Here is an 18,215-nt window from a genome sequence, read left to right as displayed (position 1 = left end):
TAAAGATGTTCTCATGAAACCCCCAATTGATCCATTCACTATAATGAGGCAACTGCAGTTACTCTGGATTCCATCTGGACTCTGTTCAGTGGTGTCCCTCTTTTCAGAGATGTACAAAACTGTGATCGACCACGTTTTTATGCACACGATCGACATGGATGAATGGCTAGAGAGAGTCCAAAGTGTCTCCATCTGCCTCATTATAGGGAATCTTCCATCGCGGGTTCTGTTTGAATCACGTATTTCAGATATTTACATGGACACCATAGTGTAAGTGCTCAGTGCAGAATGCAGGATAAATGCGTGCTGAGCCTTACTGCGATCTCTGAGAGCCAAAATGAACTAATGAAGAGCAGTTCAAGAATTGGTTTTATTTCTTTCTTTTTGTCATTCCTCATGCAGTATAACTTTATTCTTAAACAATTTTATTCTTTGGGTTGGTGCAATTACAACCATACCAGATTTATATAGTTTTTATGTTTGGTTACTTACTATTACACACCAAAAAAAAACGCTTTTTTTTAAACAAAAAAAAGTTTTACATTGATATATTTTGAGAACTATAATTTTTCAATATTTTTTGCCAACACAGTCATGTGATAGCTTGTAATTTGCCGCCTAGGTCAGAGCTGCAGAAGCCACATAAGAGAGAAGAATCCTTCAGCGATGAAGCAGGGTATGTATAAAATTTCACATTTATTGGTACCTTAAAATATTACAGCAACCTTGTACTACACGCTAAACCTACGCGTTTCGGCTAGAGAGCCTTTTTCATGGCCTGAACATGGTCTAGAAGAAACAAGTAGGTTTATCGTGTGATATGAGGTTGCCATAATCTTTTAACGTACCAATAAATGAGAAGTTTTATACATACTCTGCTTCATAACAATTTTTGATCGCTTTCTATTCCAATTTTTGGGGGTCAGAATGAGCAAAAACCAGCAATTCAGGAATTATAATTTTTTTTTTAATGGCGTTCATCATGTGGCAAAATTGATAGATCAGCTTTATTCTTCTGGTCAGTACGTTTACATCGATACCACATTTATATCATTTTTTTATGTTTTGTCGCTTTTACATAATACAAAGAATTTTATAGAAAAAATAATTGTTTTTGCATTGGTATATTCTGAAAGGTACAGCTTTTTTTATTTTTCTGCTGATGTAGCTGTATGGTGCCTTGTTTTTTTGTATTTCTCTTTAATTTCTTTATTATTTATTAATTATTTAGCGGAGGTACCGATCAGGTGGGAGAGGGAGCCCCTCTATCTCTTAGCCTTCTAAATGCTGCTATTGCTATTGATCTTGGCATTTAGGGGTTAAACAATCGGGGGCAGCACAGGTACAACCCTTGGCTGCGACAGCCAGAACTCAGCTATCACTTAAGCCGAGCTCTCGGCTGCGATCCTGCGGGCACAGCTTATATGACGTACAGTTACGTCAAATATCGTAAAGGAGTTCAGAGGAAAGGGAAAACATTTCACAAATCACTAGCTGCAACTGTGGCAATTACAATGCCACACTCAAATTCACTGAGCTCTTTAAAACAACTAACTTCACATTCTGTCACAAGCGTTAGTAAGGCACACTGCATGGAAAGGTGATGGATTTTATGCACCTGTGGTAATGGGACTGAATGAAAAAACAAAATTCAGTAATTATGAGGCATAAACCAAAACATGTTGTGCAAGCCTATTACAATATCATATTTCACCATTAAATTTTGGGACAGGATGCATTTTTATTTTTATTTTCATCAGAAGTTTCTGCATTATTGCCTCCAGAAGTCACATAATTAGTAAATTGAGTCCACCTGTATGTAATTTATTCTCAGTATAACTACAGCTGTGAAGGCCTTAGAGGTTTGTTTGAGAACATTAGGAATCAAACCGCACCATGAAAACCAAGGAAACACCAGGCAGGTCAGGGTTAAAGTTGTGGAGAACAGTAAAGCAGGGTTAGGTTAGAAAAAAAGTAGCCCATGCTCTGAACATCTCACGTAGCCACTGTTAAATCACAACTGCAAACCTACCAAGAAATGGCTGTCCATCTGAATTGAAAACCCAAACAAGGAGAGCACTACTCAGTGAAGTAGGTAAAAAGCTCCTAGTAACTCTAGAGGAGCTGTATAGATCCACAGCTCAGGTGGGAGAATCTGTGTTAACCTTAAAACACACACACATAAAAAAAAAATTCAATCTTAGACAAAATTCGACTACCGATGACAAAATATGCAAAACATTTAACCCAGCAAATGTTGAAAACTAACACATAAAGGAATAAAACAATTTTCTTCCTTATAGCTGATAACCGTTTGCTTCCGGTTTACTAAAATCCCCAGGAAAATGGGATCACAACAACCAGACGGAAGTAATCACACTTTTAAAAAAATGCAAAACTTTTGGTCGCCACTGTCGATTTGTCAAACCACTCCAGAGATAAAATAAAAGAAATGCTGGAGTGGTGCTTTAAATGTTGGTTATGTAAAGGTTTCATTGAGATTGCAGTAATTTTTAAGGCAAGAATAATACTACAGGCTGCACATTTTTTGCTGTCAACAATACAGAAACCTCGAATGGAAACCTAAAAATGTATGCTGCTTGAAAGTTGGGAGGCAAAATATAATATTTTTAGAGACTTTTCTGCTTCAGTGAAACAGTAAATTTCCATGTGTATGTAAATGGGATACAAACACACAAGTCTTGTCACAGGTGTTTGAAGAGATGAAGAGATGTAATTTCTCTTGAGAGTTTCATCCTTGTACGAATAATGCTGTTTTAAGTTTTTTTATGATGTGGGCATATGTCAATTAAGAGCAGTTTCCACCCGCTTCATTAACAGCTTTCTGATGACAGCATTCTTTTATTGCCACCAGGGATGTGAACTGGAAGTCAAAATCCTCTGGAATACTAGCAATCTCTCGGGAGCCACTGAGTACTTCTAAAAGACAACTTCATTGATGTCTCCATTAACCATCCAGGTTGTCTCCATCCAGGATGTGAACAGGTTTTATGCACAGATCAAGCTCCCAGCAGCTCAGAAAATTGACCCAACCAATTGGACTCGCTTATCCACACTGATACATATTCTTTCCGCGCCTGTGCCAAATGTTTGCTGGTTTCCTCACCCCATGTAATTGTTACTGGATTATAGGTTGTAAATATCTCACAAATGGCTTTGGTACAGTTGCAGAGAAGCTTTGAATGGACATATGGTAATGACATTAAAAGTAAATTATGACACATATGAGATTGGAGCAGTGAAATGATATCATTCAGCACATTCATGTTCTCTTCTATCAGTACAGTAGAATAAAAGGTATCTGTAATTGATATGTTGAATCTGCTACATTTTTTCTGCAGCTGAATGCTTTTGCCATTACTATATTTTGAAGTTCCCAATCATTTTCAAGGGCCTCCAGTTGGAGAAATTTGCTCAATGTTATAAAGTCCCGGGAATTTATTATACGTACGGCTCATGTTCTGACTTTGGCTTCCCTCCAATCTGTGATGTCAGATATCAGGCTTTGTTCTCTAATGATGTGAAGCCTAGCAATCACTATAGCTATTAATCAAACCATACAACTCTTTTTTTCTTTACCAATCGATGCATTGAGTAATAATTGGATGCTGAAAGATGTTTTTTCACTGCTGCACACATACTGGATGAGAAATATTAAACCTCTGATTGATTCAATTGAGCTGACCAGAAAGGATGATAGAGCCATAAGAAAGTGTAACCTAAAGAAAGTGTAAATTTTAAACCATGGACAATTACTATTTAACACCAACCTGTGAGAATGCATTTTTTATAATACAGGAACAGTAGGAATGTAGCAAGATGCAATCAGCTAAGTATTATGCTAGGGAATTACAATTTGAGTTAGACACTACCAGTTGTCCATTTACAGAATACAGTCTACAATTAAACACTTCTGTATTCTGCTGATATTGACACACTGGAAGATGTGTGTTCCTCATGTTTATGTAGTGGTATAACATGGGAGAGGGCACAGGTTAGGTTGCCCTGGGTGTCAAACTCTACAGGGGTGCAAAATGTTGCTCTTTGCCCCATTGCCGATTCTTCTAGATCGATGGTGCTTTGTCATCTCATTCACTGCATATGCAGAGTACAGAAAAAAAAATAATACTCAAGTGATGTGTGGCGCCCCTGAGGGTTCGGCCGCCACAGGAATGCTGCACTTCTTTAATGGAGTGTGGTGTTCCTCCTCTGAGGTAAGCCAGGTTTGATGGTGGTGTTCCAGCCTTTTGCATCCAACACCACATTTCCACCAGAGGGAGCTAGTATGCACTAGGTGCGGCTCCCCTGGTTACAGGGAGACTGGGGAACACATAGTGGTAGGAACCAGTTAGTGGGTGTGGGTGGAGGAACAGTTAGTCAGTGACACTTCTAATTTCATATTTAATTGTATGCCATCTTTGATCTTGGTTCTTTCTGGTCCTTCTGTCCGGTCTCTTGCTGGTCCTTTTGGTTCTGTGTGGACCTGTCCTTCTTAGTGGTCGTACTGTGCTGTCATGAACTGTGTGTAATGTGACTTCCCTCCGGGAGCGCAGATCCTGTGTGGGCCTGCACCGGTATGGGACACAGCCCTCGTACCCCGATCTTTGGGACGAGAGGTAGGTTGCAGACGAGGAATGTCTCAACCCGGCCAAGGACCAAGATCAAGAAGGCCCGGGAGCTTTAGAGTGTGGCTACCTAGCAAATGGGTCCCGGGGAGGATGCAGACGGAGCGGAGTACGCCACCTGTCCTCGCCTACCTGATCTATTCAGAGGGATTCCGGCTGCGAGAGGGGTACCGGCCCCCGACACCCGACCTCGTACTCTACGTCCAGGACGGGAAAGCCCAGTTAGGCCCTGAGGATCCCACCGGGCCTCGGATGGAGAGGAATTGCCACCCGAGCCCTACACCTGAGAGGAGCTCAGAGGGAGACCCGGCCTATCTACACACGCACAGACCGGAAAGGGTAAAGTCTGTAGTGCAGGAACACTCTGGTGTAAGGATGCTACCTCACACTGGACTTCCTCGGAGGTAGTCGGACCCCCGTCCCTGGTGGCCGCAGGACTCCGCGAGGAGCAGGGAGAAGCCTTGCACTGCTTATGAGAACTGTGAGTAAAGCCTTGGAAATTCATCTCTATGGCCTCCGGACTGTTCATTACACGCCATACCACGCGACGCCGTGCCCGCACTCCCCGCGCTACTACTATTACCCCCTGCATCCTGCCTTGCCTGCCCTGAGGCCGCGCTCCGCCTGTGGGGAGCAGCGAGAACTTTAGCCGCCATGACATCGGGCCTCAGCGGACTGTAGCGGCGCTGGTGGCGCATCACCAGACACCACAGGTGGCGTAGTCGACAATTACCACTCAACCCGGAAAGCCCTAACATCATTTTTAATGTGACGGCCCTGAGCACGGAACGGGTCCAGGCCACGACTGCATCCCCGTTCTCAATGTCGGACCCGGCTCCGAGTACCCCATCTTCCCAGGGCAGGGCTTGCGAGCGTCACAGATGCACTCTACATAAGGATCAACTAAGATCACAAAGGCTGCACAGTGCTCTCCCAGAGCTCTCTACCTCTCTTCTTACTTGTAATTTTGTCGAGAGACCAAGACCTGCTGGGGGAGAAATTCTAATTGTAAAAAAGCGTACCTTGAAATAAAACACTAATGTTATAATAAACTTTAAATTTTTATATACATTTTCCAACCCTATAAGGGTTACAGTTAAGGCTAAGACTAAGGATAGGGTTAGGATTAAGAGTAGGACTAGGGTTATGGGCAGGTCTTGTATAGGGTAGGGGCTTGGATAAGGTTAGGACAAGCACTAGATTAGATTAGGACTAGGGTGAGGGGATAAGGAATGTTTATAAAGGGCTAAGATAATACAATAGTTGCATAAAAAGCAGAAAATATAATAAGAAAAGTAAAATAAACCATAATATATAACTTTTTATTTTTAAACTTTTATGTCGGATTTCAACTAAAAGTATTTGTACATGTATTTGAATCCATATGCTTTATGGTGTTGTAGACTGGGTACCGAGGAGGTCTCTCTCAGAATACAGCGGGTAGAGGACAAAGGATACTAGCAGACAATTTATTGGGGAACACCTTTTTAACTAAGAACAGGAACTGGGTTGCCCCGGCAATGCAAGAAAGGAATACAAATAAACTTCACTCACACCTAGCTCAGGACAGCTAGGACCCCTGCGCTGCACAACTGACAGGACCAGGATGTACTAATAGAAGAACTATAATTTTGCCTACCTAGTGGTTCTGCCCAATGCGTTAACCGAGTGTTACCCAGAGCAATGATGCAATCAAATGGGTGCACAAGGCAGGCCGTGCAGTGGTGCAGTGCAACAGTTCACAAACTTAACAGCTCTTCACGTTTACAATACTGTTATTCTAACTATACACAAGCTTACCACTGGGGGGAGTCTCTAGGTAAGGTTCACCCAAACTTGCCTACAACCAATGTCTCCAATTGATAACCTGTGTTTGGCGCCAAACTCTTCCTGATATTTGTGTGCAGGCATCCACCGAGATCCCTGTGATGAGGCCTGAGCTCAGGAATTACCGGCCGGTAACTGTTCTCTGAATAAGCTGTATGATTGTCCGACCTGTCACTTAGCTGGGAGACTGAGAAGAAGGTCCTGACCTTGTCACAGGAGAACAGTTTTCAGTCTGTCAGACTAGCAGAAGGCCCTTCACGTCACTCAGATGCCTTTGGGGGAATCCAACTCTGCATCCAACCGTAGTCATCCCCCCGAAGTGATTCTTTCTCTTTGGCCGGAGACACAGGCAAGGCTTCACCTTTACTCAAAGTTCTGTTATGTTCCCAGCATGCTGCACACACCGAGCTCTTAGGATGCAGCACCACAATCTCCTTCCTCTCCTCACTACTTGCTTTTGCAGACTCACACACCATCAAATTCACCATGGAGTCACTTTTAGAGGAAACAGAGACCTCTTGTGGCCAGAGGCTGATACTGCAGCAATGTCCACACATCTCCCTCTCACAGTGTTAAAGGGAATCTGTCAGTGGCCATCTATATGGGCATGTAGGTTATTGGAAGCTGAATAAAATAATACCTTGATATCTGCTATCCAATCTATTATTCCAGAGAAATCCATGTAAATTATATTGTAAATGAACTGTTAAAATCTATGGGCCATACACTGATGTCCCTAAGAATCTGCCTCCAGAGATTATTTTAAATGAAGGGGTGAGTTACCAGTGAGAGAAATGTAACTAGCACAGATCAGTAGAACTAAACTTTGTCTCCTTACAAACAAATTTGCTACAGCTCTCATAGCTTTGCTGTATTGCAACACAGGCTGCCTGTGAGATGGAAGCACTATGAGAGGCCACCTGCAGATGTGTCAGTTATAATCACACACAGCTCCTGCAGTGAGATCAGAAGAGCAGAGAGCGGCCATTACACAACACACTGGTAATGCTCCCTTTCATTTCAAATAAGCTCTGGAGGCGGATTCTCAAGAACATCAGTGTCCGGCCCATAGTCCTGAAAAGCTCATTTACATATAAGAAAAATTTGGATTGATAGGTTACCAGAGATTTATCTCTTGGAGCATGTACTTCATCCCCTGCATGAGGTTGACTAATCATAAACAGGCAGCAACACACAGAGGAAAAAAGAGCACACCTTTCTCCTCTCCTTCTGCAACTACTGTTTAGAGATAGAGCAGACCTGAGTTATGTATCATAACAAACACTTCCATATCTCACCTAATGGCAGTCAGTGTGACCAACAGCACTGTGAGATGAGATCTGTATGTGTTTGTAATGATACTCAGCTCTGCTGTATCTCTAGAGACAAAACCTAGGAGAAAAACAATGAGAAAATACCTTGCAGTAAGTAAATAAATAGTACATGTAAAATCATTGGGTAATTAGTTGACACTATCTTAATCAAAAAGTTAACCCACCATGACAAGGTGTACTCAATCAGGATGGATACTAACTCTTGTACTTCACCTTGATTATGTGCCAGCAAGCCTCAAAATAGATGAGGGCAAAGCAGGACCCCGACCTGACTGTTCTGCACATGAGGTGGGGGGCAAACACCTGTATGTAGAACAAATCACTAAAGCAAAACAAAAGAAATGAGCCAAGACACCTGTACCTCTACATAGTAGCTGCAGAGTTATGTATCATGACAAACTCTTTGAGATCTCATCTCATGGAAGTCAGTGTGGGAGAAGGGTTAATTGCTGAAAGCACTGCAGCACTGTGAGATGAGATCTGGAAATGTTTGTCATGATACATATTTCAGCTTTTCTGTATCTCTACACAGTAGCTGCAGAGATCTGTGATGAGAGGAGGGTGTGTTGTTTATTCCCCTGTATGTTGTTGCCTCCTGGCTATGATTAGTCAATCTCATGCAGGGGAAGAAGTACACGCCTCCAGATACAGTCTAAAGTTCTGATTAGCATGCTCTCTGCACTGTGCAGTGCAAGCCTATAGGAGGGAAAAAATACAACAAAATGCACATCAGAAATCTGGATTTTTATGCAAATTTCATTATGCATTTTTCTCACTGCAGTGAGTATCTTACCAATAGCTGATCAATAAATATGCAGTACAAATTCACAGACTTATCCAACTGGAGTAATACTAAAATCAACTTTTAATGATTACAGATTAAAACTTCATCAAACACTATTATAACATTAGAAATCAGTGACTAAGATTTTTATCACTGTGGATTAAAGTCACTATGGGGTGTTGTTAATAACAGTCAAGTTGCCATAAATATTTTGGCACTCCAGAATATTTTATCCGGTAAATTTTAACTGTAGAATCAACACTACAGTCAATCAGTTCTGACACTGACCACTTGATTAGTCAGGCAAAAAATCTTGTTATTAATCAGCATTAGTGTTGAGCGAGTATGTTCTATTAACCTTTTCGGCGAGTATGCTCGGGCCGAGCTCCGAGTATTTACAGCTGCTCGGTGATATGTGTGAATCGCTCTCGTGTGCATGATTTGCAACTGTTTGACAGTTTTATTACATGTGAGGAATGTCTATTTCTTACACATTCCTCACATGTAATAAAACTGTCAAACAGTTGCAAATCATGCACACGGGAGCGATTCAACCTTATCACCGAGGAGCTATAAATACTCGGAGCTCGGCCCGAGCATACTCGGACAGAACATACTCGCTCAACCCTACTCAGTATTAATGGTCTTTAGATACTCAGTAACTTGTCCTGATCACTGTTTGAGTGTGGTATAGTGACCACTAAATGGTTATATAATGCCCATAGTATACGCCACAGATCTCCATATGATCAGGACAAATATTAGACACTCCTATATCAAATATCTGTGCTAAGGCAGTCGCGTGACCTGTCACATGACTCAATGATGTCACCGCAGGTCCTTTAACACCACCGCGACCCATACAACAGACCAGATGGAGCGGAGAAAATACTGAGGGCCATCGGAAGGTAAGTATAATCTTTATTTTTTATTTTTTGCCTTTCTTATTCTTTTTTTTTAACTATTACTTGGTCACACTATATAAATCCATGCCCGTTGCATGGATTTATATAGTGTGACCAAGTTGTCAAGCACTTTCCGAGTGATGCTAAAATCGCTTGGAAAAGCACTTGATAACCCGCATGCAGAAATGCATGCAAAAACGCTTGACAAACGCTTCTACATGGCAGGAAAAACGCATGTAAAATCCGCATGCATTTTTCCTGCCAGGGAGAAGCGGAAAAAATCTGCAGCATTTCTGCATCGTGGGCACTTAGCCTAATACTGTAAAAAAGGAATACTGTAGTATACAGTATATGGGGTGATATTCCTGACACATATGTCGTGCTTATCCATAGCCTATCATGTATATGATAAAAGCATACCATTTTGGAATAAATTAGGACAGTTTTTGTCAGCACACTTTTTTTACAACTTCGTTAAAAAAGTGTAGATGTTTACGTATTCAAAGGTAAGTGCCAAAAAATAATTATTGGACAGAATAATTTAGATTTTTTTACAATGAAAAGTTGAATGGCATAGAGTTTTATGTATTAGAGATACACTATATATCTGGCAAATTAGGGCTATATATCTGGATGAATTTCCTGGCATACATACTTGTCGGCACGCACAACTAAAGTGCAGATTATTAGCCTCAAAAGGGTTAATATTATTTTATGTAGCGCAACTTTTATTTCTTTTATGTAACAAAATAATTTATAAGGGGAGACCTCTGCAAAGGATCTGAGGTCCCCACAAGGCAGCGAGCTTGTACATTTTATTTATCTACATACACACTGGCTGCCTCAGAGACCGCGATCCAGGATAATTTATGCTTCTAACACTCCTGTTTAGCGCCAGCATTAGAAGCAGGAGTTCAGCCCACGCTCTGTGCTACATATCTCAGCTGATACAACATTTCCTTCTCAGCGTGAAGAGAAAATTGCCAGGCTGATAGTATTCTAGTCTCGTTGCATCCTAAAAAAAAAAAGTCTCTTTTACTTTACTATATTTCGATCTTTCATCCACAAAATGAAAACATAAATGCTGAAGATGTGCAAGAATTCTCTAATCGGTAAAAAGTTGTATTCCCAGTCTACAATTTTCAAAGTTTTCCTATCCAGCTAGCTACATATACTGATGTATCTTTAAAAAATATATATCCAACCTTATCCATATAGGAGCAGGTAGGAGTAAAGGTGCAGTCAGATGGCTGTGTGTAACAGGGACAAGGAGTGCATCGCAGTACAGGGACTGGCCAGTGGCTCTCCTGAACTGAATGTGACATCTTCATAGAAATACATGCTGTCATACTTGGGTCAGGAGAGACGCCAGTCAGTCCGAGCATTGCAATGTGATTGTCATCAGTGTTATAAGGCCGTCTGACTGCGCTCTAATAGTCAATAATAAAAGAAACAGCATGGTGGCTCGATAGCACTGCAGCGTTGAGGTCCTGGGTTCAAATCCCACCAACGACAACATCTGCAAGGAGTTTGTATGTTCTCCCTGTGTTTGCATTGGTTTCCTCCGGGTTCTCCAGTTTCCTCCCACATTCCAAAGACATACTGATAGGGAATTTAGATTGGGAGCCCCAATGGGGACAGTGCCCATAATGTCTGTAAAGCGCTGTGGAATTAATGGCGCTATATAAGTGAGTAAAATAAAAAATTCATAAAGACGCAATTGAATAATTTTTTTTACTGGGAGTGGGTGCAAAATTCAGTTTCTGGGATATCTCAAATTTTCAAGCAATCATAAATTCTACTCCAGGCCTCACCTGTCACAAAATAAATTGATATTGATAAGTGGTTGAGGTTAAAATGATAATAAAAAAATTAACATCTCTTCTGTTTCCTCATGATTCCTTTTAACCTCTTACCGACCTATGACGTATAGGTACATCATAGGTCATGTCCCTGTATTTGATGCGGGCTCCAGAGATGAGCCAGCATCTTTCCCGGCACATGACAGCTAATTGCGATCCACCGGCGGCTATTAACATGTTGAATGCTGCTGTCAATCTCTGACAGTGGCATTTAACTCAGGCCAACCGGATGCACATCACAAACCCTGCCCATCGGCGCCCCTACCACATGATTACAGGGCATCACTTGGTTGGTATGACAGGCAGGGGTGTGCAGAAGACCCCCGTGCTTATCATTGCAGATCTCCTATGAAAGTCGGCTCGTGGACGGCGTTCATAGGAGATGATGATTTCTGATACACATAGTAGCACTGAAACCCTGCAGTGTGTAGCTCCTAATGGGACTATTGAAGCAGGTAAAAAGTAGAAAAAAATGTTATAAAAAATATTAAAAAATTTAAAAAGTATAAGTTCAAATCACCCCCCTTTTGCCCCATTCAAAAAAAAACAATATTTTTTTTTAAAAAATACACATATTTGGTATTGCTGGGTTCAGAAATATCCGATCTATCAAAATGTAAAAATAATGAATCCACTCGGTAAACGACGTAATGAGAAAAAAATCAAAACGCCAGAATTAATTTTTTTTGGTCACCGCAATATTGCAATAAAATACAATAACAGGAAATCAAAACATTGTATCTACATCTAAATGGTATCAATAAAAATGTCAGCTCCGCACACAAAAAATAAGCTCTCAGTCAGCCTCAGATCCCAAAAAATAGAGACGCTACGGGTCTCAGAAAATGGCGCCATTTTTTTTCTAACAAACGTTAGACTTTTTTTCACCTGTTTGGTATCTGCAAACACATAATGACCTGGAGAATTATATTGACAGGTCAGTTTTAGCATTTAGTGAACTTGGTAAATAAAAAACCCTTAAAACAATTGTGGAATTGCACTTTTTTTTGCAATTTCACAGCATTTGGATTTTTTTTCTCGGTTTCCAGTACACTATGTGGTAAAATCAGTGGTGTCTTTCAAAAGTACAACTCGTACTTTTAACGACACCATTGGTTCTGGGAAGAAGGGGAGCAAAAAACAAAAACGCAAAAACGGAAAATCGCAAAGTAGTGAAGGGGTTAAGTTTCTGGTTTTAGAAAGCAGTGACGTCACCAGATTTATCTGACCTCTTATCACCCATATTCAGTGATGATTTCCATTACTGGTATATGTTCTTGACTACCAGGTGTTAGCATATTCCAAAGGAAAAATATATAATATAGCTATTTGGCCCTGACATAATATCTGAAGTAACTATCATACTGGGTAGTCGTTTTAAGAATTTAAATATCTCACAATTAGCATATATTACAGATGTTTTACGTAGACCATGCCACCAGCACCAGTTTTTATTACTCCATTTGGTTTTCTTCACACTTTTTTTCTTATTAGTGTTTTTTATGATTTTATTATTTTTATTGTTTTGACATTATTTTTTACAAAATGCAAAATTCTATATGTATGACCTTTTTTGCTTTTGTCATGGGATTTTCTCCAGGACTTAAAAAATGGCAGAATTTTTTTTTTTTTTTGCAAAAAAATGGCATTAGAAATTTTTATAAAATATTGTGTGTGGAGAAGCTTAAACGCCATTGCAAAACTACAACAAAGGTAGTTGCAGACTCTGTCAGAACTGGTGTCTATGGTCAGAAAATACCCCTAAAAGTGCTAGAACACCCAGGAGAACATAGAAAAAAAAACAAATAAAGGCACAAACTAGCAGCATTGTGTGGAGAGCTATATTTTCTCCCTGACAACCAGCAACTCTGGCTGATGAGTTTTTAGCAAAAAAAATCAGCAACATGTGACAACAGAATGGCCGAAATGGTACAGAACAGTTACAGCAGTTGTTGAGACATAAATATGCTGTAAGGTGTATATTTTTTTAAACTAGTTTAAATAAGTGGATTATTGATTGTCTTCTAAAAGAAAACATGTTTCATCTCACTATAGACTGTTCTAAAGTGTCTAGATGAGGAGAAATGGATTAGACCCATCTAAAAATGTGTCAGATGGAATGCACCAGTTTTAGGTACAAATTAGTGGTCTAAAATAAGGCAACTAAGTAGAGATGAGCAGATATTTTGACATTTGAATTCACCGGCCTTGCCGAATTTTCGCCCAAAAATTGATTTGCGGGCAGTAAATTAGCATAGATCACAATATTGGAAAGCTTATTATTGCTCTGGGAGAGGAGAGAGAGGACTCCACTGACCATAAAAGCTTACCCTCTAAAGGAGAGAGAGAAAGAGAGAGAAGACCCCGCTGACCACAAAAGCATACATACTACAGGAGGAGAGAAAGAGAGAGAGGAACCCGCTGACCACAAAAGCATACATACTACAGGAGGAGAGAAAGAGAGAGAGGACCCTGCTGACCACAAAAGCATATGACGCACCCCTGGGCCTGTATCGCGCAGCGTTGCGCACGCGGGAGCTTACCCGGAGCCGGATCTGTTGAGGGTTGTAGTCTCGTGGCGGTGACCCGGTCCGTGCCCAGGGAGTCAGACTAAGTGGCGCTGTATTAGCGGTAGATGTTGTACGACTACGCCACCCGTTGAATGCAGCGAAGGAGCTGCCGCTGCAGGGCAGACCGCTGAGGCCGGTGGTAGGATTGTGCAGCGTGATAGTATCACCCCCAACGGGAGGGGTATGGCCTCAGGGCAGCCGACGTGGATGATGGGGGTAGCAGGAACCACTCGGAGACGGTACGGTGTAGTTCAGGGTCTTTACTGGTGACAAAGATAGACCCTCCCGGAGTACTGCTAGCGATTGGGGCCTGGTCATTCCTTGAGCAGATGGGATCTCCCCTGGCCAGGCGGAGTTGTAGGCCTCCCAAACTAACTGTACTCTTCTGGCTACCTTGCTAGAGGCGGGTATAAGTAGCCCACGTCCCTGAGTGTACCGTGTGGTGCTCACCCGTATGGCCGGTGACTCGGGGCCTTCTAGTAGCTTCCGCTCCACGACGGCGGTGCTGGTCCCATGCGTGTGACCGTGCCTTCGGGTTTCTTGGCCAGAGGACCTGAAATCCCCTGCCTGACGGATTCTGCTGCTGGGTAGGAGTTAGTCCCCACAGCCTCGGACTCCGGGTCCGGTAAGAAATCTTCTCAGTCAGGGCGAGCTCTGCAGCTGCCAGCCCCTGACTCTTTGTAACACTGCTCCCACAGAGCTCCTGTTGTTTCTTCCTATGCTGCTTCTCTTCTCTACTTCTGGCATGGCCCAGGAGCTGGGCCCAGCCGGAGCCACAGCTCCCTGTCAGCCCTCCTGGCTGAACTCTCCCTCTCAACTCTCTAACCCTGCCTCAGCCCCAGGTTTATACAGGGGAAGTTCTTCCCCTCCCAGGACTGGGCAGGAGGTGTGGCATGCATAGGATTCCTGACCAAGAGACCTCCCACCTGCTCTCAGACATAACATTGTTGTTACTGTGGAAACCAGACCCCTGGGGTGCCACATTCCCCCCTAGTGAAATTTAGTACTCCGGGACTAAACATATTTTTAGAAAAACATAACAAGGTATAAACAATAATAATACAATAAGAAAAACACATAAAGATGGTTACGGCATGTCCGCAACCGGGTGCAGTCTTTGAAGGAAACAAAGGTGTCCATTTCACCAAAACAGGGAGACGTAACCAGGTAGGGGTCTGTCCTGCCCCGAGTCCTTAACAGTCTTTTAGTCCATCCTGGGTTACGCTCCACTAACTGTACAAAGGATTCCCGGTAAATCCACCAAGGACTCCTATAAATTACTAGAAACACATAATTATTTACAGGATATGGCCGCTCTCAGTCCTCGGCCAGTGGGGATAAGGATTGGCTGCTCACAGTCCTCAGCCTGGTAAGGGATAGGGGATGGCTGCTCACAGTCCTCAGCCTGGTAAGGGATAGGGACACACGGGGAACAATTCACTAATCCCAACGGGGACCATATTTTAATTAGCAGCAGTCCTTGTACCCTTACGGGTAACTATTTACAGCTCTTTATTCACGCTACTTCCCTTCAGTAGCTATGTCCTCTTTGTGCTCCCTCCTGAGGGTAGTCCTCAGACCCGTCCGGGTCCTCTTGGCTTTCCTCGTATTGGTAGTACTGCAGCTCCTCCTCGGTTAGCTGAGTTAGTATCTCTGCGACAGTCCTCCTCCCAGGTGGCCAGGACTTTACCTCCCTTTGGGCTGCCCCGGTTAATTGGGCCACCAGGATGCTCACTTTTTGCTCCTCTGTGAGGGGGTACACCTGGAAGAGGCTATCCAGCTTTTCTCTAAAGTCATGCAGGGTATGTGACTCCCCTGAGTACTGGGGTAGCCAGGCTGCCCCCGGGATATAGGGCATGGTGAAAGGCATGACCGCAACAGCGGTGGCGCTGGCGGGGGTTGAAGCGGTGAAGCTCTCCTCCGTATCCGGCATCCTTCTCCCCCCTAGTGGACCGTGGCCTACCTTGCGATGATCCTCTTCCGTAGGCCGCGGCTCCGCAGTGGATCGTCAGGGTTGAGGACCTTCCGTCGCGCTCCTGTGACGTCGGCGTCTGCTGGGCTCCTTCCAGGACCTTACGCAACGTCCGGACGTGAGGCGGGGCTTCAGTTCTCGCGCGCTTTCGGAGTCCACGCCCCACTTCTTCCCGCGCGGCGTCCTCAAGATGGCGTCCAATGGCGGGAAAACTCCACGTATGGCGGGAAGAAGGCCGAAGATGGCGCCGGATGGCGGGAAAACTCCACCGATGGCGGGAAGGAAGCGGAAGATGGCGCCGGATGGCGGGAATCTTCACCACAGGTAAGTTTGAACAGTCTTTTTCAGGCACGCAGTACCCGGTGGTTGCGGGCACGAAATCCTGCCGACTACGCCAAAAGTTGACGCACCCCTGGGCCTGTATCGCGCAGCGTTGCGCACGCGGGAGCTTACCCAGAGCCGGATCTGTTGAGGGTTGTAGTCTCGTGGCGGTGACCCGGTCCGTGCCCAGGGAGTCAGACTAAGTGGCGCTGTATTAGCGGTAGATGTTGTACAACTACGCCACCCGTTGAATGCAGCGAAGGAGCTGCCGCTGCAGGGCAGAACGCTGAGGCCGGTGGTAGGATTGTGCAGCGTGATAGTATCACCCCCAACGGGAGGGGTATGGCCTCAGGGCAGCCGACGTGGATGATGGGGGTAGCAGGAACCACTCGGAGACGGTACAGTGTAGTTCAGGGTCTTTACTGGTGACAAAGATAGACCCTCCCGGAGTACTGCTAGCGATTGGGGCCTGGTCAGTCCTTGAGCAGATGGGATCTCCCCTGGCCAGGCGGAGTTGTAGGCCTCCCAAACTAACTGTACTCTTCTGGCTACCTTGCTAGAGGCGGGTATAAGTAGCCCACGTCCCTGAGTGTACCGTGTGGTGCTCACCCGTATGGCCGGTGACTCGGGGCCTTCTAGTAGCTTCCGCTCCACGACGGCGGTGCTGGTCCCATGCGTGTGACCGTGCCTTCGGGTTTCTTGGCCAGAGGACCTGAAATCCCCTGCCTGACGGATTCTGCTGCTGGGTAGGAGTTAGTCCCCACAGCCTCGGACTCCGGGTCCGGTAAGAAATCTTCTCAGTCAGGGCGAGCTCTGCAGCTGCCAGCCCCTGACTCTTTGTAACACTGCTCCCACAGAGCTCCTGTTGTTTCTTCCTATGCTGCTTCTCTTCTCTACTTCTGGCATGGCCCAGGAGCTGGGCCCAGCCGGAGCCACAGCTCCCTGTCAGCCCTCCTGGCTGAACTCTCCCTCTCAACTCTCTAACCCTGCCTCAGCCCCAGGTTTATACAGGGGAAGTTCTTCCCCTCCCAGGACTGGGCAGGAGGTGTGGCATGCATAGGATTCCTGACCAAGAGACCTCCCACCTGCTCTCAGACATAACATTGTTGTTACTGTGGAAACCAGACCCCTGGGGTGCCACACATACACACTACAGGAAGAGAGAGAGAGGACCCCGCTGACCATAAAAGCTTACACACTGCAGTAGAAAGAAAGAGAGCACCCTGCTGACCATAAGCGCTCACACACTATAGAAAAGAGAGAAATCCACTGATCATAAGAGCTCACACACTACAGGAGAGAGGAAGGGGCTTGCTGACCATAAAAGCTTAAACTCTACAGGAGAGAGAGGACCCCACTGATCCCACCAAGGACAACATCTGCAAGGAGTTTGTATGTTCTCCCTGTGTTTGCGTGGGTTTCCTCCGGGTTCTCTGGTTTCCTCCCACACTCCAAAGACATACTGATAGGGAATCTAGATTGTGGGGACAGCGACGATAATGTATGTAAAGCGATGTGGAATATGTTAGCGCTATATAAAAATAAAGATTATTATTATTATTATCATTGCAGATCCTCTCCTATCTACTGCAGTGTTAATCACGGACAGCAAATGAACTGTATACTAATGTCATCCGTGTGTTGTCCATGATTTTCATTGATCCATAGACTTTTATTAGCCCTCTTTATCCGTGATGCCAGTAAAAAATCTTTGTGATTTTTGCCCGGACATACTGATTCCCAAAAATTATGGACATGTAAACAGCTATATAGACCTTTATGAGTAAGTGTTTTATTTATGAAAACCACTAATAAAATACGTACGTACATAAAAAATGGACATCTGAATGAGCCCTAACAGTTAGCATAAATTTGTAGAAAGATTCACCAAATTTTATACTTAGTAATAACTTAATAATAAATAATTATAAATTTGTTTCATATTTAGATTGCATGAACTAATAATTTTCTACCGTAGTTTTTAATTAAAGAGA

Source organism: Phyllobates terribilis, unplaced genomic scaffold (assembly GCF_046119375.1).
Source record: "Phyllobates terribilis strain yellow unplaced genomic scaffold, ASM4611937v1 Scaffold_8__6_contigs__length_399053987, whole genome shotgun sequence".
In the NCBI taxonomy this organism is placed as follows: domain Eukaryota; kingdom Metazoa; phylum Chordata; class Amphibia; order Anura; family Dendrobatidae; genus Phyllobates; species Phyllobates terribilis.
This window is presented reverse-complemented; position numbering follows the sequence as displayed.